Source organism: Leopardus geoffroyi, chromosome C3 (genome assembly GCF_018350155.1).
Source record: "Leopardus geoffroyi isolate Oge1 chromosome C3, O.geoffroyi_Oge1_pat1.0, whole genome shotgun sequence".
Taxonomy (NCBI): domain Eukaryota; kingdom Metazoa; phylum Chordata; class Mammalia; order Carnivora; family Felidae; genus Leopardus; species Leopardus geoffroyi.
The window spans coordinates 114,351,250-114,378,866 of NC_059338.1; the positions used below are offsets into that span (position 1 = coordinate 114,351,250).

At 40.8% G+C, this 27,617-nt stretch overlaps 1 long non-coding RNA gene across 1 annotated transcript; it reads left to right on the forward strand.

Moving 5' to 3' along the window:
- The first annotated feature begins 1,318 nt into the window (after positions 1-1,318).
- On the forward strand, positions 1,319-27,262 carry LOC123585776. Its single transcript, XR_006706421.1, has 2 exons — positions 1,319-2,554; positions 26,585-27,262. It is a non-coding gene; the product is annotated as an uncharacterized LOC123585776 (long non-coding RNA).
- The last annotated feature ends 355 nt before the right edge of the window (positions 27,263-27,617 follow it).

Sequence of the window (27,617 nt, forward strand, 5' to 3'; positions counted from 1 at the left end):
GAAGACTCAACTTAGGTGACATCTACTTCAAGGAAGCCATTCCTGGTGTTCTTAATGGAGTGAGATGCTCCTGTTCTCCATACTCCAGCTACTCCCTGTACTCGATATAGCCTGAGACGAGTCATGCTATATTTTTATTGTTCCACAGCTTGTCCGTCTCTCCTATCCAATGTCAAGGGCAGGAGAGAACCTTCATCTTATTCAAGTCTACATATCTACTGGATGGCACATTGTGTTGATTAACGTGTGTCAAATATGTGAAAATCAAATAAATGCATCTGTGGTTGCCAGAGCCCTTCCCGCTACTCTATTTGTTGCCACCTTTCCTAGTCAGGCCTTCTTGACCTTTCAGCTAGGTCAGTGTAATGGAATGAATTATGTCTCCTCCCCAAATTTATATGTCGAAGCTCTAAGCCCCAGTACTTTAGAATGTGACTGTATTTGGAAGATAGATTCTTTAAAGAGGTGACTATGTTACAGTGAGGGTATGAAGGTGGGTACTAATTCAATCTGACTGATATCCTTTTGAGAAGACAAACCAGGGGCAGGAATACAGAAGAACAACCATACGAGGACACACGAAGAAAGCAGACATCTGCAAGCTGAGGAGAGAGGCCACAGAAGGCCTTAAACCTGAAGACACTTTGATCTTGAACTTTTGGCCTCCAGAATTGCAAGAAAATAAATTTCTGTAGTTTCTTCTCCCCGGTCTGTAGTAGTTGTTGTGTCAGCCTTAGCAAATTAATACAGTCAGTATTTTCTCTTCTACATCCCATCTCTTATACATCCACACTTCCCCTTTTATTTTGCTAATCACATTTTTCATATCCTGATCAAAACTTTCTTTTCCAGTTAGGGTCCCATGAAGAAAACAAACAAACAAAATGTTTAGGTCTTTCAAAGACAGGAAATTCCATGCAAGGATTTGATCACACAGGTTATCAAAAAGCAGAGAAGTTAAAAGGGAGACAGTGAAGCAACTCGGAACGAGAAGTCACCGCCACCCAAAGGATCTGGAGGGAAAATGGGAGGAGGAGACTTTACCAGAGCCCAGAAGTAAGGGGAGTGTCTGTCAGGGCTTAGAGTCATGGCTGGCAGAGCTGGTGTCCACAGGTGAGGCAGCCATTGCCTAAGACACCTAAGAGGAAAGGAAGAAGTAGGACTGCTGACTTCCTCCTGCCCTCCAAAGCTGAGCCAGTGCCTGCTCTTGGGAGAGCAGGTCAAAAGCCATTTGACAAAGGGACCTAAGAAACATAACATGCAAGGATTCTCTCCCTTCGCCTGGAGGACTGGAGGTGCACATCTGGTTCCTGCTTTATCCCCAGCCTGACACCTGAAAAACACTCTACCACATATAGGAAGTATTCAACAAAGAGTTGTGAGATCAATTTTAGCTAACTGAACCTCCTATTTCTCATTTGCCAAATTCTCTGCCATAATTAATATACTGTGTATCTGTGAAACTCTATCACAGGATACGATTCAAAAGCGAGAGGCCTTATTATGGGTTTTGTTCCTTGATTTAGTGCTAGCACTTAGAACATGCTTGGCCCGTAGTACGTGCTCTAGATATATTTGCTAGACCAATGGATCAAAGTTTTGTAGAGTGGAAAAGCCCACCTTATCATCTTGACTGGAGTGTGGTACATCAAAATAAATGTATCATGAAACTGTTAGGCTGGTGTCAGAATTCCTCAAGGCCAGGTTTGCAGAAGAGATTCACGTAAAGAACGTGTGGAAATATACTTGCAAGGTGGGGTCATTTCAGTGTACTCAGACTCGAAGGCAAGAGGGTAGACTAATTCTCCCCATTCCCCCAACTGACCTTTCATGTTCTCCTTCAGCCTTTACTTCCATAAAACGTGTAATTGCCCTTTCTGGCAGTTCATAGAAAAGTGCTTTTCCCAGCCCTTGTAGGTTGCCCTGGATGGAAAATGCCCTGGGTTCTCACAGACTTAACACCCGGCCTTGTGAACATGAGCAAGATTATTCTCTCCGAGCAGCTCTTTTCACATGTGATACGCTTGGCAGGCTGCCCTGGTAAGTGTCAAGCCCTGAATGTTTTTGTTTTTGCCCTGGTGGTCCTGAGGAGTTACTGGAATACTTCTGGGGATCTGTTTTGTATCAAACTGTGGGCCGATAGTGACATTGAGAAGAAGCAGGTAGAGACAGAGAGAGGGCTCTGGACTACATCGCATTTAATTCTGATAGCAGACTCCCTGTCTGCCCTGGCTGCCTCAAAGCTTCCTTCGGTCTTTCTTTGGCTCCTTCACTTTGTGCTTCTCAGTGTTACAGGGCAATCTTTTGTGTGCATGTGTTCCCCTTTTGCTCCCCAGAGAGGCTTGTCAAAACTCCTTATCTGCTGATGAATGAAAGGAATTTCTCCTGTGCGGGCGGGACCTGGTTAATGCAGCTCTGGCCAGCACGGGTAGGTCACTGAGTTAAGGGAGCACCAAAAGGCAAAATGCGCTGAAAATATCAGAGTAGCTGTTGTGCCAGGAAGCGCCATCAGCAGGCATTTTCCTCCAAGCAGAGGGAGGGACAGGAAGAAGAGGTAAGGCTTAATAGAAGCAATCTTGAGTTAATTTACTCTGATGGAGAGAGATAGGCACTGTACTGGTTGACCATGTCTTTGGCATTTATGGCATTCATTCCGAGCTGGTATTTGAAAACATGTGTTTCATGCTTGACTGTATTTTAGAGCCGAATGAGAATCAGCTCCATTTCGTCTTCATAGGGGACTTTTTGATTGTTTGAACTGAGATTCATTTTCTTAATTTTTCTCCAAACCTCGATCTTCTGAAACCTTTTCCAGTTACACAGAGCAAAAGAGATTAAACTGTTATATCCATTAGCATAAACATTCTATGATGCCCAGTTATGTACCTCACACAAGGACTTGAAGGAGTGAGAACTCACTTAATATTTAGTGAATGGTGTAATCAAGGGATCGATGAGTGGATCTTCCTTCCGCCAGGAAGCTCTGGTATATATGGCACCATTGTCCATACAAACTGTAAAAAGCAGACTGCAAGAGAGACAGAGAGAGAGAGAGGGAGAGAGAGGGGAAGGAAAGAAGGAAGGAAGGAAGGAAGGAAGGAAGGAAGGAAGGGAGGGAGGGAAACCTTATTTCCCAATGTTAAGCAGGAGATGGGGAGGGGAGTTGTAAGTAAGGGCAGGGAAGATGTAGGTGGTCATCCAGTCATTCCACCAAGATGTTTATTTTATGTCTGTTACATTCTTATGATTAATTTGCTAAGTACATACAAGTTGAAGGATGTGCCAGAAAACACCCTTCTAAATACATCACAGTCTGGGTGAAAGCTACAGGGAATGTACTATAAGGAGCATAGGGCTTAAAGTTAAGAGGCCTGAGTTTGAATCCCAGCTTCATTTCTGGCTCTGTGTAACCAACTTCAATGTACTTGATCATTCTGAACCCCCATATCGCCATCTGCAAAGTGGATCTAGGAATAACAGCTACCTTACTTGACTATAGAAAGGTTATATAATGTGTTTTAACTTTAAAGTTAGTGAATCCAATCACCCATTTTCCAGAAGGATTTGTAGCATGCATAGTCCTGGTTAAAAAAAAAATATTTACATCTTTGAAAAATTAAAAAGACTGTCCAATGAATCAAACTTCTGGAAAATATAATCTTTGCCAATTTTCATTTCAGAAAGTAGACAATTCTTTTCAAGAATCCTCCTTGTGCAGAAAGAGTTGATCTAAAGCAGACCAAGTGGAGTCTCCTGTTGTACTCTCTGCCAAGCAGAATGGAGGAAACATAACTGTAGTCTTGTATCGCCTGAATGGCATAGCAGTCTCATCATGCAATTAGGAATTTAGTGAGAGGTAATCTAACAGATACCTTAGCTAAAGATAAAGTCCATCTATTTCTGCTCATTGCATTCAGAATTACGCCCTTTGGGGAAGGAAGGAGGTACAAAAAGACTAAGGACTCTGGTCTCATGCTCTCTTCAACACCTCTCACTTTTGACTCTGATTCTGCATCTATCCGCAGGCCTTGCAGCTTCCTCTTACTTTGCCTCATGACCCCTAAACTCAATTTCTGAGTAAGTATCTTGCTAAAGAAGACAAGTATCTGTCTGATGACTGAGTTCTAAATTTCTGTTTACTCTTTTCTATCATCTGTCTCCCTGAAGCCCTGACACTGGCCTAATTCCTCTGGTTGTCATCTTCTGGGACATCATAGACCTTTCAGCTTGCATCTTTGCCTGTGACTATCCTAATCCAGTCTCCCTTTGGCAGTTTCTTGTGCTTTTGTCATGTCCTCCCAACCAGGTCACTTCACACTGTGCTAAGAGGAGCACAGCTCTGATGCTAGAACTGGCTCATTCTTCTTTTTCCTGATCCATGTTCACTCTGAATGTGCTGAGAGCCAAAGTGCTTCCCAAGATGTTACAAGTCAAAGGTAGCCAGTTGGTGGTGAATGAGCCGTAATCATTTGAAGTGACCAAAGAAGACAGAGTTTGTTAGATGCATAGAGTCACAGAGTCATGTTTAGGCTGAAACAGATCTTATAGACCACTCCCAACCATCTCATTTTACAAACAAGGAAACTGAACTCTAAAGAGAGGAAGAGTCTAACAGAGGTTGTAGATAAGAGTAATTTGAATGTAAGTTGGGGACTTAAAACACTAATTTAAGATAAACAGCTCTTTTTTTTTTTTTAACATGGACGTGAACAGAGGAGAATGAGAAAATTTGGAACCCATATGGCTGAGGGGGAAAGGAAGTGGAAAATCTTTGTGTGGAGGCAAAGTGGGAGGCATAGGAGAGTAGAGGCAAGAAGTGTTCAAAAAGGAAATCCACCAGAAAAAAAAAAGTTAAGAAAGTAAGAAAGAAAACTCAAGTATTTACTAGATCAACCGGGGCAGGAACGGAAAAGACCAATTTTAGAAATTATATTGGCGGAACACCTTGAAAAGCCAATGATGAAAGGATATTTCTAGGGATAAGGAAAAGAAAGATCTCGAGAAAAGCTCAGGCTGTTAAGGATGTCTTAAAAGAATAGTTTGAGTGAAATCTTGGAAGCAGTAGCTCTTTCCTGAAGCAAATTAGAGGTATCAGAGATACAGCTGACCCTGGTGCAGAGATAGTGTGGAACTGGCTGTAACCAGACTCCTCTGAATTGGTCAGAGCTAACTCTGTATGATTTGTTGACCTGTAACAATGTGAAATCCAAACTCCCACATTCCCAAGTTAAGGTAAATCTTGCAGTTGAAATATTGGCTGACTAGGAGGTTTTGATGACCATGCTTTCTCATATAGGTTGTGTTTTCACTTTCTTGAGTTGTTGCGGTCAATGGTAGCATTTAGTACAGTGAGTTTAGTCAATAGCAAATTTGGTGGCAATAAAGGACTGCTAATCATTTGAGTATTTACTGCAAGTGAAAACAATATCTACCATAGGTGGTCTACATTGACTTCCAAATAATACCAGAAGCAAGTGACTGTGATAACCTCAGGGTCACGTTGACAATGCTGATCCCTAGCCTGCTTCATAGGGTGTGTATAGTCTGATGGAAATAATGTACAGAAGTCAGTTATGCTCTTTACTACTTGTGAGGGTCCTAGATCTTATAAAACCTCAAGAGTACAGCACGTGAAGACACATACGTATATTATCATGCAAATATTCAATAACTATTTATGGTGTCTCTACATTTGATAGGGAACTATAGAGTATCCAAACAAAATTAAGTAAAAATGGGTGAGTTTACGGAGCTATATGTACCTAAGAGCAGCTCACTCAGAGTGTAAAGCTTATAGTCTACTTCTCAACATGACGGCATTGGGGATTTTTAAATGAAGCAGATCACCATGTAGGTAAGGTTGCTGATTTAGTTCTCAGACATCACTTATTGAAAAAAAAACAGAAATGAAGAATCTAATAAGTAAGATCATATCTCTACAAATTATAGTCCTAAGAAGCAATTTTTAGAAAGGATTTCATCTGTAATAACTATGTTAAAGTCTCTATACCACAAAGTCAGCAAAACAAGGGAAAAGAGAGACCAGAGATATGAGGATGAATTATTCAGATTTACCAAGTGTCACTCAAGCTGTTCTGTTTTGAAGATTCACTCATTAATGTATTCATTTAGTTAATCTTATTAAATATCTACAAGGTGTTTGACAGCATAAAATAGCAGGACAATGTGTTTAGCCTCAAAAAAGCTAAAAATCTGGCTGTGAAAAAAATATCTATGGTGCAATGCATATTGCAATGAGGTTGTAATCAACATGGAGAAGGATGAAGGGTGAGAGCCATCTCACAAAGGAGATGATATTTAAGCTAGGACTTAATAGATGAGTAGAATATTTCCAAGTCAACAAAAACAGGACTTTCCAGACAGAGGTAATAGTGTATGCTAACTCATAGAGGTTCAGTAGTTTCTTCCCAACTCACATGTATATGAAAACTTAATACAATAGAGACACCATTAAAAATTAGTGAGGACCCAGGCTCTGTACTGACAGCTCAGAGCCTGGAGCCTGTTTCAGATTCTGTGTCTCCCTCTCTCTGACCCTCCCCTGTTCATTCTCTGTCTCTCCCTGTCTCAAAAATAAATTTAAAAACGTTAAAAAAAATTTTAAAAATTAGTGAGGATAATGAAATGCTTCAATAAACAAATGTACTTCAATGATGCTTACAAATGAAATATCTGTGGAAAAATAAAATTGAACCTTTACCACTATACACACAAAAAAAGTAAATTTGTGATATATCAAAAACAAAAAAAGTCTAGAAGAAAGTATGTATTCAAAAATATATGCATCACCTTGGGGCACCTGGGTGGCTCAGTCAGTTAAGTGTCCAACTTCAGCTCAGGTTATGATCTCACAGTTAGTGAGTTCGAGACCCACATTGGGTTCTGTGCTGACAGCTCAGAGCCTGGAGCCTGCTTGGAGTTCTGTGTCTCCCTCTCTGTCTCTCTGCCCCTCCTCCCTTGTGCTCTGTCTCTCTCAAAAATAAGTAAACATTAAACACACACACACACACACACACATATATATATATATATATATATATATATATATGCATCACCTTGAGAAACAAATGCACACATTATTGAAGAAACTATAAAGTGGACTGTATTCAAATTTAAGCACATGTTACACAAAGGACACCATAAACAAAGTAAACAGACATGCCACAACATTGGGAGAGGACTTTTGCAAAGTGTATAACAAAACAAATTACTATCCAAAAATTTTAAAGGTGCTTACAAATGAGAACACATACACAAAACTCAGTAGAAAAATAGGCAGTGGCTATAAATAGGTAATTCACAGAAAAGGGGGGGCGGGGAATTGTCCCATAAACATACGAAAGGTTGCCTAGTTTCCCTCATAATCTGGGAAAACCACAATTAGATATAATTCCAGATTTAGTTTGGCAAAACATAAAACGTTTGGTAGCAGCAGATGTGAGCAAGAATATAGAACAGTGAAGCTCTCATGCACTGTGATGGAATTAAAATTTGTTTGGAGAATAATCTAGTAATATCTGTCAAATTTGAAGATTCATATCTCTTTTATCTCATCAACTTCATCCCTAAATTCTAGTAGTTGTACCCACGGAGATGTGTAAAGAACACAGGTTACAGCATTTTTGGTTAATATAAAAAGCTAAAAGAAACCAGAAATAAAACATAAGTGTAGTTGACAACAGAAAACATATGCCATTAAAAATCAGTAAACCGGGGGCACCTGGGTGGCTCAGTTGTTTAAGCCTCCAACTCTTGATTTTGGCTGAGGTTATGGTCTCATGATTCCTGAGTTTGAGCTCTGCATTGGGCTTCACACTGACAGACAGCATGGAACCTACTTGGGTCTCTCTCAATCTCTCTCTCTCTCTCTCTCTCTCAAAATAAATAAACTTTTTTTAAAAAAAAATCAAAGGATGCCTGGGTGGCTCAGGTGGTTGAGCATCAAACTCTTGATTTCAGCTCAGGTCATGATCCTAGGGTCTTGGGATAGAGCCCCCTGTCAAGCTCTGTGCTGAGTGTGGAACCTGCTTAGGATTCTCTCTCTCTCTCTCTCTCTCTCTCTCTCTCTCTCCTGCCCCTCTCTCCTGCTTGTGCGCTCTCTCTCTCTCTAAAATAAAGTAAAAAAAAAATTTAACCAATAAACTAGACCTATGAGCATCAATGAATAAACTTTAAAAATATAATAGGGACCAAAAAATAAGCTTCAGGTTGATGATATCATACATGAAATGTGGAAAGATGCAAAACAATATTTTCTTTGAGGAGCAAAAATACAAAACACATGCATGGCTAAAAATAACAATGCTAAATTCATGATCATGGTAGCCCTGTGATGTTTTCTTTAAAAAAAAAAAAAACAGAAAGAAAGAAAAAATTCTGAATCAAGACAAGTACCTATATTTGTTAGATGGCCTTCCACAGTTTTCTGTGTGTTCTGCATGCAGTATATTGTGGAATCAAGGTTCTTGGCTATTCATATGAATCTCAGGAATCATCTAAATGGAATATTTCTCAAAGACTACAATATTTGTGGTAGTGCTATAACCAGTAAAGAACACAAGGGCTACAAGGGTCATGGATATGGGTAATTCTTCTTACTGTGAGGGTGGCCATTGGCATGCTTCCTTGTTTATTGCTTACTGTTTCAAGATTCTTATTCATAAGCATGAGTCTAATATTTTAACAGGATAGGAAATTCTCAGCAGTTAGGTGTAGGTTAATGCTTACTGTAATTTGTGAATATGTAAATTATGAAACTCAGAACTCACCAATTGCTTCACAGACAGGAAAGTTTTCTTAGTTGAGCAAAATGTGGAATAAAGTAACACAGACCTTCATATTTGTCTTTGTGTGTGTGTGTGTTGTTGTTGTTGTTGTTGTTGCTGTTGCTGTTGTTGTTTGTTGCTTGTGTATTTTTGACAATCCCTTGAAACATTTAAGCAGGGCTCAGCAGAGGAAGCTCTCTCTGCTCCACTTGGCATTTCAGGAGCATCTCGAAGGCTAGGAGCTGGAATCTTCTGAAGGAAGGCTCATTCACTGACTCACTCACTCTCTAGTGGCTGCCGCTGGCTGTTGGCTGAGTCCTTAGCTTGGGTTATCAGTTGAAACCCTTCCTCACAGCAGGGTGGCTGTATTAGTTTCCTATCATTGCTTCAACAAATTAAAACAAACTTAGTGGCTTAAAACAACACAAATGTATTAGCCTGTAATTCTATAGGCCAAAAATCCGACTTGGAGCTCACTGGACTAAAAGGCAGGGGTTGAAGCACTGCATTTTTTTCTGGGGGCTCTAGGGGACAATCCATTTCCTTTTCCCAGGTTGTAGAGACTCCCCACATCCCTTTCTTCTGACCCCCTTTCTCCGTCGTCAAAAACAATGACATTGCCTCTCTTGGTGCCTTTCTTCCATGATCACATCTTCCTCTGATTGACATGCTCCTGCCTCCCTCTCTGTGAGCCCTCTTCTGTTGTCATGGCTCCTTCTGACTCTGAACTTGCTGCTCCTTCTTCTATATTTAAGGGCCCTTGTATTACATCCAATCTAATCTCATCTGAAAGCCCTTCATTTAATCACATCTGCCAAGTCCCTTTTGCCATATACTGTACCATATTCACAGGTCTCGGGGGTTAGGACATGGGCATTTTTGTGGAGCCACTACTCTGTCTACTACAGTGGCTGAGTGCCAAGGATGGGCATCATGAGCAAGCCAGGTAGAGGCTGTATTGCCCCTCCCGCAGGAGCCACAAAAGACGTGTAGCATCACCTCCCCCGTATTGCTACTTGCCACGGTGGTCATACTGTCCACACAGCTTCAAGAGGAGCGAGAGTTGACTCCCTCTCTTGATGATGGGAGTTCAAGATTCTGGAAGAGGAGTTTGGAATAGAAATACTGCTCTGAGCATTTTTGTCAAATACAACCTTCCACAAATAGTATAATAGATGAAAACACCACCTGTCATGTCCAAATGCCTGTGGTAAAATCCCGGCCCTTCTCAGTGGCAACAGCAGTGTGTCCTTGAGAAAATCAACCTTGCTAGTGTCAAACGTCTTCATCTCTAAAATGAGCATAACAGTTGTCCTATCCCAAAGAATAGCGGTAGAGATGAGATAAGGTAACCTATATAGAATACTTCTCATGGTGCCTGGCTAATGGTGTGACCTCAAGAATTGTTGCTATCAACCAGCCATATGCATTTAAGCAAGTGACTCAACCGCTTGGCAACTCAGCATCTTCACATGTAAAACAGCGATGAGAGTACTTACTTCACAGGATGGTTGTAAAGATTAGGTATAGTTGACAGGTAGCAAGTATTCAAGAAATTTTACACACAAATAATCATAATTAAAAACACGTTTACTTAAGATTATATATACAATTATAATAATTAAATATGATGGGTTATATCTAATCACTCCCCCAAGGAAGCGACATCACCTTACAAAAAACAAACAAACAACAGCAACAAAATAACAAGAGGTGGAATTAAAACCATAAGACCATATGTACAGAGCTGCGAAGAATTTCAAAATTATTAGTTACACGTAAGTCTTTAATTAGGAGTTTCAGATGTGTACCACTATGAAAATTGTCTTACCGCATTGATACTGTGAGTATAGTGGTACAAAGGTGTGCACTGATTCATCGTAAATGACTCGGGTTTGCTGGATATGGTTTGGACCTCAATACTGATAGAGAAACAGAGTCATAAAGAGAGGAGGAACGACAGTCACTGTGAGGCTTAGATGAGTGCTAGTCCAGTCCAGGTTGTAAGGGACTCAGAGAGCCGTATCTGTGTAAGGTTCTCGTTGAACCCAGCCGAGACTGCTGGCAACGATGCCTTAACCACATTCGGATTAGAATGGCACTGTCTAGAAACAGACTCCAAATTAAGTCATTTTTGTCTTCAGCAAGTTGTAGGACTGCTAGATAGGATGTTGATAAATGCATGAAGCGAAAGTAATACTGTTTGTAAACTTCCTACAATGCCTTGCCTTTCTTGTCTTACTGAGGTAGAAAGTTCTTTGTAGAAAACAAGATTGTGTGTGTTGGAGGAGAGTTGGCAAAGGCACACAGCTCTTCCAAGACTCTCTAGGATCAGGGCGCTGTGATGTCACCAGCAAATTCACTTTCCACCAGGGTCAGCTTCATGGACATGTGACGAGTGCAGTCATACATGGCCTTGGGCTCAGAAGGACCTGGGGTTCCTCGCTCTGTAGTCACTGTCTTGGAATTATTAATCATTTAGTCTTTGAATTTGTGTTTTGTAAGTGAAGTCTGATAGGACAATAGAGCATAAGGAGGTGGGGCTTGGAGCCTCAGCTATCATGTGGTGCGGCCTCCTGCTGCCCTCCCCCCTTCCCTGGCATGAGTTCTTGGCAGCCCAGTCCCCACCTTCCTGGCCTCAAGCCCATCATACCTCACACTTCCTCAACCAGGGGCAGGGGCAGGTTAGTAAGGGAAGTCCCACATTCTTCCATTGCCCTCCACCCCTAGAGTGGGGCAGGGGGTGCTGGGTATGGACCTGGAGAAGTTTGGGGTTGTATAGGCCTTTACCCCACAGTATCTCGGGGCACGGTAATGTGGTGGCTGCCCTAACTCAGGATTGTCAGCTTCATAGGGCATTTAATGGGTGACATATTTGTGGGGGGTGGGGTGGGTGGAACACTTTTATCCACTCCTGATCAAGTTTGCTAGCATGCCTATCCTCTATGAGGTTAGAATCCCTCAAGGTCACTTGTCCCTGTGGCTTGGGTGGCCAGCGTGCAAAAGGGAGATTGACCAATAGGTCTAGTGGCTCAGGCTGAGCCCTCAGTGCCTGTGAGGGTCTATACTGACCCTGTGTATGTTCACCCACCTGAGGCAGTGCAACATTAAAAAGTTAATGAAAAATGTCAAAAGGTTAAGAAAGACATCTTAGAAGAAAGAGAAAAGGTTATATTTTAGTAATTTTAGTAAAACATTTTTCCTTAATTTTAAACAAGCCACCCCCCCCCAATTTCATTTTGCATTGGGTCTTGCAAATTATTATTTTTTTTATTTTTTTAATGTTTATTTATTTTTGAGAGAGAGACAGAACTCGAGTGGGTGAGGGGCAGAGAGAGAGGGAGACACAGAATCTGAAGCAGGCTCCAGGCTCTGAGCCATCAGCCCAGAGCCCGACACGGGGCTCGAACCCATGGACCAGACCCCAAGATCATGACCTGAGCCAAAGGCGAATGCTTAACCGACTGAGACCCGCAGGCACCCCAGGTGTTGCAAATTATTTATCCAGCCCTGCAAAATAATCATTTCTTTCACCTCATTTTCCTTCGTGGAAGTGAAGGAAAATGCAGTGCAGGGGGCCATACCATCGAGGAGAGTAGTTTCACTAGTCTGAATGCAACAGTCCCTAAAGTAAATCAAATATGGCTTCAATACTAATCTCTGAAAGCTCTCTCAAAATAGTCTTTTCAATGGATGCTGGCGGGCAGTCTTCAATTAAATTTCCATTGTGACTCATTTCTGTGGTTGGCTCTTGGCACTTTTTTAACTGAAAGCAGACCTGTAATTGGTTAAAACGGCATAATGATTTTATGGATTTTTAAGAGTCCTGCTTGCTTTTGGCTGTTTCTTTCTTTCCTTTTTTTTTTTTTTTTTCTTTGTCATAGCTTTTTATTTATCTTGTTACAGGAGTGATAATGGTATAGCCCATCTCATATGGAGGTCAAAATGTTAAATTTGAAAGACTCCAGGAAGTAACCCAGGGTCTGTCCCCACCAAGGACTTTGCTCATGTGAAAGAGTTGTCCCTTGTTAGCATGGACAGCCTCTTCCTTTAGGTTTGAAAGGACAGACTGCCACACAAGCTGAGTGGCTACAGGATTTCATATCACAACCTACAGTCCGGCTGGAGAACAGTTAAATTCTCCCAAAACAAATTTTGTTTTGGTGCATTTATTTTCTGTTTGATATTGGATTCCCACAAGTCAATACACATCATGGGATGTTATGTAACATTCCTTCCACTTGTATTTTGGGTCCTTAAAAAAAATCTTAGCAAGGTGTGCTTATTACATTACGTACATTCTTTTTCTTCTTCATTTCTTCACTTGTGTTAGCCACATGTTTCAGTGGCGTCACAAAGGAGCCAGACATTTGAACTGAAAGTGCTGGCAACCTTTTTATTAAACTGCAAATTTTATTTTCGGTAAACTAGTAGGTGGTTACTATGTAAATGCTAGCAAGTGGCATAATGGGGGAGGGAGGTAAAACTGGCAGGATTTGCTAGTAAATTAAACATTAGGGGTAGGAGAACAGCAGACATAAGGAAGACTCGTAGGTGTTGAGCTAATCAGCTGGGACGACAGTGCCTTTTACTCAGAGAAAACTGTTGAAGGACTAGTTTGGTCGAGGGGCATATCAAGGGTTCTTTCTTGGACTTGATGAGATGACTGCTAATATCTAAGTGGAGAAGTCGGGATGCAGTTACGTGCAAAGTCTGGATCAAAGTGGGGATGTCCTGATGAATGCATAAATGTGGGAGCTAATACCCTTACAGGTTTTTAGCTAAAGTCATGAGAGCTGAGATCACCTGAGGACAGATTGATTTAGGAAAAAAAACAACAACAACAGCGAGTCTGGGCCTATGCTCTGAAACATCTCAACACTCACAGAAGAGCCAGCAAAGCTGACTGTGAGGAGTTCTTAGAGAAGTTAGTTGACAACAGGGAGAGTGAGTGATCACCTAAGCCAACAGGAGAGGGTGTTTCAAAGAGGGTATGGTCAACCGTGTCAAATCTGAAGAGGAGTCAAGAAAGCAGAGAGAAGAAAGGAAACCATGGGATAAACTCTATGGCAGTCATTTCTGACCCTACCAAGAGAAATATTAGTGGAATGGTAGAAAAGAAACTTAACTGGAAAGGTTGAGAAAAAAGAATGTACACAACACTTTCAAAATGTTTTCTGTGAAGGAAACCAAAAAGTTAATGCTAACTAGAGCTCAACTTACGTTGCTTTCGTCAATTATACATACTACAAATAAAGGTAGTTGTTATGGGCTTACTTTGGTCCCCCCACCCCTTCCCCCAGCGATTCATGTGTTGAAACCCTAACTTCCATCATGACTATATTTGGAGAAGGGGCCTTTCGGGAGATAACTAAGGTTAAATGAGGTCATAAGAGTGGGGTCCTAATCCTACAGGACTGGTATGTTTTTTAAGAAAAAGAAGAGACAACAGAGATCTCTCTCGGCGGAAAGGCCACGTGAGGACACAGCGAGAAGGTGACTGTCTATAAGCCAGGAAGAGAGGTCTCACTAGAAATCAACACCGATGGCACTTTGATCCTGCACTTGCAGCCTCCAGAACTGTGAGAAAACAAATCTCTTTGTTTACCACCCAGTCCGTAGTATCTTGTTATAGCAGCCCAAGCTAATACGGTTGCTTACACAGTATATCTACAAAGCTTTGTTCAAATAAAATAATGATAATCATAATGGCTTCATGTTAACAAAATATTTCTCTGTTGATATTGACCCCAATTCTATATTCTTTTCCAGTTTCAACCAACTCATCCTCTAGATCATCCTCTATTTTAGCAAATGTACCAAGATTTAACCATTTGTTCAGGACAAAAATTTCAGAGCCCTTCCTTGATTACTCTCCTTCTCTTCCATGCCACCACTCCAAGTTCCATCACAGAGGAACCCTGATAGCCCATCTAAAATGTGAACCAAGTCTTACCTTACCTCTGTCATCAACATTCAAATGGTGTTCTTTCTTATAGAACAAAATCTAAAGTTCCTACTGTAATTACAGTAGGCTGCCATCATCTGCCCCCTTGGCTCCCTCTCTACATCACGTAAGAAACAACCTGAAAACTCAGTGGCTTAAAACAATACTTATTATCCCTTAAGTGTTTGTAGCTTGGCTAAGAATTAGCTGATCCTGACAGGACTCACGTGGGGTTGCTTGCCTGGGTGGCTCTGTTCTTAGAGGGACCAGATGACCAGTCTGAGCTCTTCTCATAGGAATAGAAGATGTGTGTTTGAGAGAGAGCACAGAAACAGGGAAGGTCTCTTAACACTTAGACTCAGGACTGGCATATTGTCACTTCTACTTTATTCTATTGACCAAAGCAAGTCATATGGCTAAATGCAAAGTCAAGGCTAGGAAAATATACTACTCCACTTAAGAGGAAACTTATAATATATCACATGGCAAAGAATGTGTATGCACAGAGGAACAAACAACTTGACCAGCAATGCAGTCTATTACATACTCTGATCCAATTTCCTATATTTCTTACTTTTGTTAACTTGACTTCAAGGCTCACACTTGTTAATCAAGCTGCTATCTCAAGGCCTTCAGACTTGTGTTTCCTCCTGCTTGAGGCATTTTTTCTCTAGATTATCACATGGCTTTTATTCATTCATTCAGGTCTCTGCTAAAATATCATATCCTCAAAGGTTCCCATGACCAGGGGTTAGAAAACTATGGCCCTGGCCCACAGACCAATTCATACCCACTGCTTATTTTTGTAAATAAAGTCTTATTAAAACACAGCCATCTCCATTCATTTACTTACTACCTATGACTACTTACATATCACAAAGGCAGAAGTGAATAGTTGTGTCAGAAACTATGCCAGAAATCTTAAAATATTTACTCTCTGACTTTTTCCAGAAAAAGTTTGCTGACCCTTACTCTATCCCATTTTCTTACTTTATTTTTCTTCTTTATGATTATCTTTTGACATTACACTGTATTTATTTGTTTATCTGTTTATGATTGATCTTCTTCACTAGAATCTAAGTTTCTCTAGGGAAGAATTTTGTCATATTTACTGCAGTGCCGCTAGCCCTAAAAATGTGCCAGGAACTCAGAATTATACTCTCATCCCCTTTAAGTCTTTGCCTAAATGGCACTCCCAAGTGAGGTCTCTCCTGACAACCATGGCACTCTGGGCCCTCTTCTCTGCCTTATGTGTTTTCTTTATTGCCTTCTTACACAATACTTAACTTTCTTCATAACTTTATCACTAATGACTGACTCTCACATGAGAATATACACTTCACAGGGGCAGGGTCCTTATATGAAATGCTTGCTTGGGACAGTGCCTGGTACATAAGTGCCCAATAAATATTTGCTGAATGATTGAGCAAATGAAGATAATTTCTTAGGAATGGAATTGAAATTGTTTAATTTCAGAGAATAAAATAAATAATATGAAGTAATGTTATTATTCAGTGTTTAGGGGAATCCTTGAGAAAAGTCTTTAAAGGAGACTCAAATCCTCCAGCACCCCCATGCACTGGGTGTTTTTGTTTGTTTGTTGTCATAGAATGGATGAACCTAACAGCTTATGGGTCAGGGATGTCTAGGTTATTAGGACCTTTCCTGAAAGTCATGCTGCCCATTAGCATCAAGAGAGAATGGAAAACATCAGCAAATACTCTGTTGATGGTGCCTATTTAGATGCTCTATGTGCTAGCTCTCCTCAATAGTCATATTTCAATAAAGAGAGAAGAACATCCCCCTTGTAGTCTACGTAAGGTAAAAGGAAATTCTGACTAGATTTCAGTCAAACTTCATGTTGCCAGGGGAATAATAACAAAAAGTAGGATGTCAGCATATCCCCCTGCCCTACTAGAATGTTAGAGAGATCATGAGAATAGCTTTCCTGCGTCCTCTGTTGTCTCACTTGTCATTCTCAGAGTGAGCAAAGCCAACTGTGGAGCCAAGTCCATTCAGAAGATAAAGATTATTACTTTCGGGAGGCTGGAAACCATTCATGTAATACCCAGATGTATCCAGATGAGCGGGGTGAAGGAATGGTTCTCGTTCAGTTATGGAGCCTGCAGTGTGGGATTTTCAGCAGCAGCTGCTTGAAGTCTGGATGCCCAGTGGATTCTGCCCCCTTCTCAAAGCTGAGGAGGAGGAGGATATATAAGGTCTTTGGTCACACAGTCTAGGGAACAAATAGCCATTGGGCGGAGACTTTGGTTGACAGTGGTTTTATCATTTCATGTCATAGCAGATGCAGCCAGTGCCCTGCCATATCCCCTTGCACTTAACACTGGAAGGTGCAGTAACCCAACTTCCAGCTGCCAGCGTTCGATCTTCTTTGCCTGGGGGTTTTCTCTTTCCACAGGAACCTGTGTGGCCACCAGCACAGACCAGAAGTGCAGGGGAATTAACAATCCCCAGGAGCAGCCCTTAAACAATGACTGGCAGGAGCTGGTGCATAAATACCCCAGTTCCCTCACCTTCCAGTGAGTTAAGGTTAGAATGTGTGTTTTACATGGAACCCCAGAGTTTTCCTAATGAGCTCAAGCAACACTCACCACCTATGATGACTGGTTTGATAATGTGACTCTTATTGTCTCTTTTCACTTTCTTATCTTACTTCCCCTACACCCACCCGCACTGGGGTTTTCTTCTAGCTCCCAAATAAACTGCTTGTTTTTAAGTTATTGTGTCAAGGTCTGCTTCTAGGGAAACCCAAACTCAGAAACATGCTTACCCAATTCATACTTACCTTTAATTTCCTAGCCTAACTTAAATGTGTGCCGATTTTATTTTTGTTTCACGTGTGAGAGAAAACATGCTCCCCCTGAAAAACCATATCTTCTTCTTAGTAGATTGAACCCTTTGGGAACCTTTAGTATTAACCTTTCTAGTAATAGTAACTTTCTTAGTCTTGGTTATAAGTGGACATGTTATTGCAACCTAAAAGTTTTAACAAAATACCTGTAGCTATGTTAACATTTAGATTGTTCATATAAAATTTTTAGACGTGATAGTTCTTTTATAAAACTCAAACCCGGGGCACCTGGGTGGCGCAGTCGGTTAAGCGTCCGACTTCAGCCAGGTCACGATCTCGCGGTCCGTGAGTTCGAGCCCCGCGTCAGGCTCTGGGCTGATGGCTCAGAGCCTGGAGCCTGTTTCCGATTCTGTGTCTCCCTCTCTCTCTGCCCCTCCCCCGTTCATGCTCTGTCTCTCTCTGTCCCAAAAATAAATAAACGTTGAAAAAAAATAAATTTAAAAAAATAAAAATAAAAAAATAAAACTCAAACCCTTTATTTTATATGTGAAAACTCATTAGGTGGTATAAGGTTTAGTCAGAGAGAGCTAAGATCTCACTGCTAATTGGCTTCCCAGCTGAAACCGCAAGTTAAATTCAGATATTGCTTAAAATAAATATTATTTAAGGTCTAGTAAGTGCCCTACATTCATCCTGTGTTCTAGGCTTTCCCAGTGGTGCCTGTTTTGACTATCTGATAAAGTGCATTTCTGGATGGTTAGGAAGAGGGAAGTCTGTCTTGATTTCTTTGGTCTCTGTTCTCCTTCTTACAAACAAGAGGGTGCTAGCTTTCTACCACAGAACAACCTCCTTTTTGTGATTTCTGCGTTTACCTGAATACCCAGGGTTTTTCCGTTCAAGGAGGAGGAGATGTCCTTCCCTTCTCTCTGTGCCAGTTTCTGCAGCCCCCAGCTGTGGAAACAGCCATTCTCATGTTGTAGCAGAACTAATGATCTGCCTCCAGGGACCCGTGAGAGAGTCCTCTTGCCACCCTAGATAAGTGCATATGGCTGGTGTGCTTGTATATTTCTGCTCTATCCCCCCCTCACCCCCACCCCCATCTCAGACTCAGTTTCTGCACTTCACAGACACTCAAGCCTACCTGTCCCATGGGCATTAAGCCTGTGGCAGTTGTCACCCATCAGTATGGGTGTGCTCCTGGCTGCAATCAGAAAGCCCTAGCAGCTGCTGCTGTGGCCTCATCTTGTAACACCCCAGGTTGCCCCAGCCTCCTGCAGGGGCTGGGTTCGGGCTTCATTCAGCAAAGCCCCATCATCATCACGTCCGCCTCATCGGGAGCCCCAGGCTGCACTACAGGCTGACCTAGCTGAGCTCAGGAAGGTTCCGGCTTCCCAGAGGAATGGTTAACCCCATCCAAGAGTATCACGATCATGGGTTTTGAACTAAAATAGTTTTTGGTTGACAGTGCTTTGAACAAGGACATATAGCACAAACATTTTGCCCATTCTAGAGACTGGGCATCAAAATAGAGAAAGCCTAATGACATACCCAGAAATACTTATTGTTCCATGAATAGCTTTGAAAAGCACAAAAGCTAGTCTCTTGATTTCATCTTATCTTGACTTTTTTACTGCCCTGTGTCCCTTTTTTGTTTGCTTTCCCCTTTTATCTGTGGGGAGATGTATAATGGTTAATTTCTTCCTAAAGAATAATTCATCCAGGGTAGTACATGCTGCATACATCTGCGAGGCTCTTAAGTATTTCATGCATTATGTGGCCCAAATGGCTACATTAGGGAAAAAAAAATCCCAATTAGTGAAATTTAAATATGGAATTTCTTTGAATTGCAGCTCTCCTTTCATATGTTACAACATCCTGATCAATGGCACCAAAAAGCAAAAGGTTTGTCTTATTGCTATATATTTTTATTTCCCTCCAAATATCAATGCCACATCAACTGTTAATCTGAAAAACCTCATTTAATGTCAGCTTGCTCACAGTTATGAAAATTCAGGTAATGTATTCCTGTTACTAATTGTATTTGAGAAAGTGTTATTAATTTCATATATCAAGTTCGTAGTGGCCATCTGTTCCCTCCGAACTGCTGCGTCTCCCTCCATCTGCCCTGTTTTTCTTCTGCTAATCGGGTGGCAAGGGCTCAGATGATCGGGAAGTTTCTCTCTGACTTTTGATTTGTCACTCATCATCAAGCCAGCTGTGCGTTTGTAACAGACTCCTCCGACGGGTGGTGGTGAATTTAAATCTGTCTGGTTTTCTTGTTGTTTTTTTTTTTTAAATAAAACTTTTTTGTCAAAAAATGTTTAAAGGAAGCCAGATTGTATTTTCTACACTGTAAAATGTGCTTTGCTGCCACTAATTTGGCTGCATCTGCACTCTCATGAATATAGATGAAGGTGCACGGCCAGGATATTATTAGGGACTGCGGCGAGCAGGGAAGAATTTTAAATGCGGCAAGATACCATAGTTTAGATTTCTGAGAACATTAGGACAAACTCGCATGAAACTGCTGACATTTGCTAGCTTTAAGTTCAAGATGAGTTTTTGAATCTTAACCGCAAATATTCTTCTTTGAATATTTTTGCTTGTGTGTGGTTGGATAGGGAAAAGAGATTGGGGGAAGGATTGTAGGAGAATATGATTAGATCAAAAAGATTTTTACTTCAAATTTCTTCACCTTGTCTCCCATAAATCACGGACTAGAGTCAGCATGCAAGGGACTTGTTTGAGTCCATGTCCTAGGTGAGCAAGCTGAGTAGGACATTAGCCAGTGTCATTGCTTTCAAGTCACTTGAACACCCTGTGGGATAACATATGAAGCTCACAGACTTGGGGCCTTGAAGATGAACCTACAATACCAATTATTTATTGTTTGTGATTGTTTATTGTATAATTCAGTGCTAACAACAGGCTATACAAAACAAATGTTTATGAAAAATATTATTCATCTCCTCAGATAAGCATTTTCCCCAAAGTCCAATAGACAACAGCAACACTCAGATGTTAATGATAATTAAACAAGTTTTATTTTGTCTTCAGAATGATTCGGTATCACTAGATACGAAAAATATTCAACTCATGCTCAAAAAATGTGCATTTTAGGAACAGAGAAGAAATAAAAATAATGGGATAGTATCTGTCCTCAAGAAACTCAACAATGTACTAACTATAAAGTAGGAGAGGTATTCTATGACCGTTCCAGTGACAGCTACTAACAAATAGTGAAGCAACAACTGTTGGATAAACACAGGTACAAATCTTCATAAGAATAAATATTCTGAGGGGCGCCTGGTGACTCAATCTGTTAGACATCCAACTTCGGCTCCTGTCATGATCTGTCAGTTTGTGGGTTCAAGCCCTGCATCGGGCTCTTTGCTGACAGCTCGGAGCCTGGAGCCTGCTTCGGATTCTGTATCTTTCTCTCTCTCTGCCCCTCTCCTGCTAGCACTCTGTCTCTCTCCTTAAAATAAATAAAAATAAACATTTAAAAAAAAGAGTAAATGTTGTGAATTGCATTAGCTCTAAAACAAAGCAAAGATTTCTAATACCTATTTCATGTCTAATAAGTTCATATTTTTCACATTAAAAAGTGAAACTTTTCTTGAGTTCTCCCTGTTCATAATCATAGCACTTCAACATCAAAAAGCCTGTCACTCTCGCTAAATAAAGACACTTGTTCAAAATGGTAAAAAAAAAAAATGGAAATTTACATTTCTAAGTACAAAGATTTTATGTCATAATACCTGTTATGGGTTAATTGTGTCCCCTAAAAAGATATGTTGAAGTCCTCATCCCCACACCTGTGAATGTAATCTTGTTTGAAAATAGAATAGTTTCCCCTTATCTATAAGGGACACATTACAAGACACCCCCCACCCCCACTCCAGTGAAAGCCTGAAAAAAATGTGGATAGTACTAAACATTATATATACTTTTTTTCCTGTACACAGATACATACAATAAAATTTAATTAACAAAATTAGGCACAGTAAGAAGTTAACAACAAACTAATAATAAAATAGAATATTTATAACAATACACTGCAGTAAAAGTTATGTGAAGATGGCTGCTCTCTGTCAAAATATGTTATTCTACTGAATTCATCCTTCTTGTGATGATGTGAGATAATGAAATGCTTTCTGATGAGAGGAAGCAAGGTGAATGATGTAGGCACCTTGACACAGTGTTAGACTGCTATTGACCTCCTGACCAGCTGTCGGCTTTCAGACATTGGTTGACCAACTAAAACCATGGAAGCAAAACTGTGGACAACGCCTGCTGTAGGGTCTTTGCAGGTGTAATCAAGTTAAAATGAGATCACACAGTATCAGGGTGGGCCCTAATCCAATATATTTGGTATCCCTGGAAGAAGAGAAGAGACACAGAGGAGACCCGTGGAGAGAACATTGTGTGCCAATGGAGCCAGAGATTGGATGATATTTCTACAAGCCAAGGAACACCAGGATTGCCAGCCACTTCCAGAAGCTAAGGAAGAGGTTGAGGATTCTGTTCTAGAGACCTGAAGACTCCTGATCTCCCAAACTGCAAGAGATTTCTGTTGTTGTAAGCCACCAAGTTCATGGTAATTGGTTACTGCAACCTGAGGAAACTAATAGACCATAACACAATTCAAGAAATAAAAACAGGAGCACCTGGATGGCTTATCAGTTAAGCTTCTGACTCTTGATTTCAACTCAAGTCATGATCTTATGGTTCATCAGTTTCCCTGCTGGCAACGCGTAGCCTCCTTGGGATTCTCTGTTTCTGTCTCTCTCTCTCTCTCACTCTCTCTCTCTGCCCCTCCCTCATTTGTGCTCTCTCTCTCTCAAAATCAATAAATAAGCTTAAGAAAGAAAAGCAAAACATTTGACCTTTTTTTTTATTCCCATAATTTTTGTTTGGTTTTAACATGGGACCATCAAAATTCTCATGTTTCTTGGTCATGAAGAACACCTAATGTGGTCTTAAAGTTTTTTGAAAATGGATTCTTTCTTAAAAATTATGTTGTTATAAAAATAAAATAATTGTAGAACTGTCAAGTATTTTCAAGCCACCATAATTAGTGACACATGAGAAGCATGGCAGAGGAAATACCAGATGTAAGTTATTTCAAGGGGCAATGATGGGGTAAAATCTTGTATTATCATAACTTCTTTGACCATCTTTCATTAGGAAAACCATTTTCTTATTTTTCCTCCCAGAGATTTTACTAGAGACACTGGAACCAGACCCAAATCTAGTTCCATTTCCACCTTTTTACTTGTCTTTTGATATCCTTTATGAAAAACCTCTTTGCATCTCTGCTTCTTTACTAAAAAATCAGAGTTACCAATATATAATTGGTAACCCAACTAACCTCAAGGTAATTTTGAGGGCTTCCAAACCTGTCTAGATTGTTAAGAATAAAAATTTAAAAATTAGCCAAAGCATCCTCCCTGTCTCATGTTGTTGCCTGTTCCCCAGATTTTCCTCTTTAATCCAAAAAAAAAAAAAAAAAAACACCAAAAAACGAAAACAAATCCCAGAGACCCATGGTAGCCCCTTCCCTTCACCATCACCTAAATGTAGATCCCTTCCAACTCATCCAGATCAATTTGTGATTGACATTAGACCTCCATAGTTCTAAACAGCTGTATTTGAACTTGCCTAAATGTTGCCCTTTCTATACAACCTTTCTAATCAAAGTGTGGTCCTGAGGCCAGCAGCTACCAGCCTCACCCAGAAGTTTGTCAGAAATGCAGACTTTCAGGCTGCTGGGTCAGCGGTAACATTTCTAATAGGCTCTCCACTGATCCCAATGTACATTCAAGTCTGAGAAGCAGTGCTACACAACACATTATTACTGTTTTCCCTACAAATCTCCAAAGTAATGTCTTACAGTAGGGGACATACCTTTTCCTAGTTTGATAACAGTATCCTTCTCCTTTATTTAAATAAATCACAACCTTCTAATTTTACAGAATTTGTGTCTGAACAAAAGGGTAAAAAAGGCCCAGTAGTACTGCTGATGCTTTCCTAATGTACTGTGTTCACTGACAGCAAGACCTTGGAATATCCTTAATGATATTAACAGAATATACATTAACACGGAAGGGAAGACCAGGCCTTTTTAAGCGGTAGTTCTGTTTCCTTCCCCTAGGTAGATAATGAAGTAGATTCACTTTTCCCATGACACTGGGCTGCCTGATATTTTGCTGTGTTACATGACGTGCTTCAGCATGACTAATACATCCCAGCTGGTCTCAACAGCAGGAAAATGTGTCGTGGGGGGTGGGGGGATGGCGGTGACATGGTTAGGAAGTTACGCATGCGCACGCAGAGGAGGCTCTGTTGTGTCTATGATTAGAGTTGGGGGTGGGGTGGGAAGAAAGAATGAATGAAAGGGGGGAAAATGAGGAAATCCCAGGAGTTCTGGAGACTTGAAATTTTTCAAGCTGTCATTTACCTTTGCAAAGTTGTGGTTGGTGACTGTGTTTACAGGCTGTGGATCTGTAAACAGCACATGTGCAAACCGTTAGCTATTGTTTTGAAAATGACAGTATGGCCAATAATTTCAATTTCAGTGTTTAAGCGTGAACCAGATGACGCTATGTTTTATTTAAAACTGGGCATGTATCATGGAGGGTGGAAACTTGTACCTCTTAAACACTTTTATATTGTGTAGTGTGCCATATGTTGCCTGCTTTCAGGTTTTTAAAGTGATTGCCTACTGCCTAAAGGTAGCTTGTCTCAAGATTATAATCCGCATTTTGCTGGAGGGCAGAAGTGAACCCATTAATTTAACAGCACACTAATGGGATTGGTATAAAGGTGTTAATTCTATTCAATATTCCTTAAGGATTAGGTTGAATGATAGTTTGGTAAGAAAGAAAGGGGTAAAGAATCAACAAGAGAAGTATGAGGCCATACAAAAGGTTTGACCAATATTAAAAACTGTCTTCCTATCACTACCACCTAAAAACAAACAAAAACAAAACCAAAAAAAAAAAAAAAGCCAAACTTGATAGCCAGATGAAGTAATTTCTAACTTAAAATCCTTTTTAAAATCTTAAATTTCCTTCCTTACCTTGTAACTCTAGTTGGGAACAAGCTTCTTGCTTCTCATTTACTCTTAACGAAGAATGCATGCTAAGTTTTGCTCTGAGTTATCCTGGGTACATATTCAAGAAGGTTGCCGGATACATATTCTAGCTGAATATTTAACTTTGATAAGACTGGGCCCAGTCAATAAAAGATTCTTGCCATCTCAGACTCTTTTTAAAAATATTTATTGGTGCTCAGCTGGAAGGGAGTTGGCACCTAGTTCTGACATGACATCCGCTGGCTAACTGCTATTGTGTGGTCCTTGACTCCTTAGGAATGTGAGACCGTGTTCTGTACCGTGCACATCAGGGCAACGGGACTGAGACACAAGTGGGGGAAGCCTGCCCCATGATTTGATGAAGCTCATACAAATTTCCATCTTTACTTAGAGGAATATTTCTCTAATCGTAGAGACTCCAAGGCCTAAGCTCCCAGATAATTGTTTATCCTGGGCTGCTTTCCCAAGCAACTTTGCTACTAAGATTCCAGTTCTGTCTCCCGTAGAGGAGGCAAACGTTAGCTCTCTTGTAATAGTTCCACCCCACTAAGTAGGCATCCAAAACACCATCACCACTTAATTCGCTTAATACTAGTATCCATGTTAAACCAATATCTTCCCTTTAAAAAATTGGCAGTTTATAACAGGATTTCTTATCAGGTAATAACTATCTAGGTTTATTTTAAAACCCCTGTCTTGTTAGCTTAAGAAATAAAATCCAGCAATGACAGAAGATTAGGTTTCCCCCCGGGCGGGGTTCAGACAGTTCCTTCTTTGTGTTTGCCTCTCTTCTTTTGTAAGATGTGATCGGCAGCCTGTATTGGGAGGCCTGTGGGGGAAGAGATTAAGTTCTCCTCAGCTGGCCGTCGGAGGGTGTGGCTCTTTAACATTTTGGCTAACAGATGGTGACAAACCAACAGGTGCACCCAGATCACTGCACCGAGCTTTCTACATCTGCTGGGCGCACAGTGTGCTTACTCTGACTTCCCCCACGCCAGCTGGGGCCTTGGCTCCACCAAGCATGGCCCAGACAAGGTATACAAGGATGGAGGCCCATGACCTTCAACCATTAACCTACTGATATGTGCTTTAGAGGATAAGCGGGGCAAAAAACACTTTGATCTGAATGGTATGCAGTGAAAAGAGAAACAAAGAGTGTAGACCCCGGGGTGAAGTGAGGAAGTGACAGGCAGTTTTGGTAGCAAAATCCTCTTTTCAGGATTTGACAGCTTCTCTCGCCGGGCCAGATTTCTCTTTTAGCAAGGACATTGGCTTGCATGTATTGCCACCCTGGAAAATTGTTGTTGGATGACTCAAAATTGTTGAATGGAAACAACCCAGAGAATCATTGAGACAATCCCCTTTGCAACAATAGCTAAGCCTTCATACACTTGCTGTACACAGGGCTCTGCTGGAATTATCCCGAAGCAGCCTCGTAACAAATCTATGGGACGGGCACCATTTCTCTTCCCATTTACAGTGGAGAAACCAAGGCATAGAGAGGCCAAGTGAATTACAATCAGAAAAGAGCAGAATGATACTTACTGATTCAACATAATTTAAACAGACATTTATTGAGTCTACCATGTACTGGACACAGGCCTACAAGCCAACTCTCCAAACCAACTTGGCCTGTCACTAAAGCCCCTGCACTTAACAGCTGTGTGGAATAGTCAAGGATCGACTTACTACTTTAGAGCTTTATCTACTTGAAGACGTAGGGAAGAAAAGACACTCTTGGGGTCACTGTAAGTTGCAACTTCACATGTGAAGTCTACTTGAAATGACTGGTTTGGTTTTGGTTTTGGTTTTGGTCTGATTATCAAGGTCCTCGTGTCACATATCACCATGTTTTTTCACTAATCTTCATCATTAACCTTATTTAAAGCCTAGGATTTTGAGACGTAAGAATTCTCTCTCCTACATTTTCATTTTGGCAGATGAGGAAAACTACTCACAGAAGTATATCCTGGAAGCAGATCGTTTGCTTTAAAAGTCAGGAAGAAGCAGATGAACTGAGGAACACTGTCTTCCACATGTGGCTTCATGAGTGGTTTCCAGCACTCCCCTGTGGACATGCGATATGCGGTCTAGCAAAGGTATCTTGATGCCCCCCTAGTGTTCACATGAAGAATGCTGTGGTAACTAGTGGTACATTGTTTTTTTTACTCATCTACAATCCATTATTTTCCTCTTGATGGGGGTTATCTCCTAAGGATTTTGTGCTGTTGTTTTCTGTTGTTCGTTTGTATGTTTGCACTACCTACATGTCGGGTGTGGTGTTGTGTCTTGTATGCATCTTATCATTTAATCTCCTCCTACAAAACACTATGATGTAGATACTATTATTGGTCCATTTTACAGATGAGGAAACTGAAGCTTAGCATGTTTGAGTATCTTGTATAAGATCTCACAGCTGGTAACTACATATTTGTATGGTTTTTGATTATTGACTAGCACTCCCACTGGACTATGTCATGCAAAGACAGAGATTGTATCTGCTGAGATGCTTATATTCACCCCACGGTGCTTAAACCACGTAATAGGGTCTTCATACACATATGCTTAATAAACATTTGTTTAATGATTAAATGAGAGAATAAATGAATAAAGTTGGAGACCAGAATTCAAAGTCATGCCTATTTAAATCGAGAATCTGTCTTGTTAACCACTAGTTATGTGACCCCACATTGCTCAGACTAACTATGTTCTGCTCATACCTAGGTGGTGTTAATCACCACTAGGTATTGTTATGAACCAAATTCTGTCCCTCCAAAACTCCTGTGTTGCAGCCCTAACTACCAATGTGATTGTATTTGGAGATGTGGCTTTTACGGAGAGAATTAAGTTAAATGAAGCCATACGGGTGGAGCCCTAATCAGATAGCCCTGTTGTCCTTATAAGAAGAGGGAAAGACACCAGAACTTCCTCTCCATGTCCACACAGAGATGAGGCCATGTGAGGAAGAGCAAA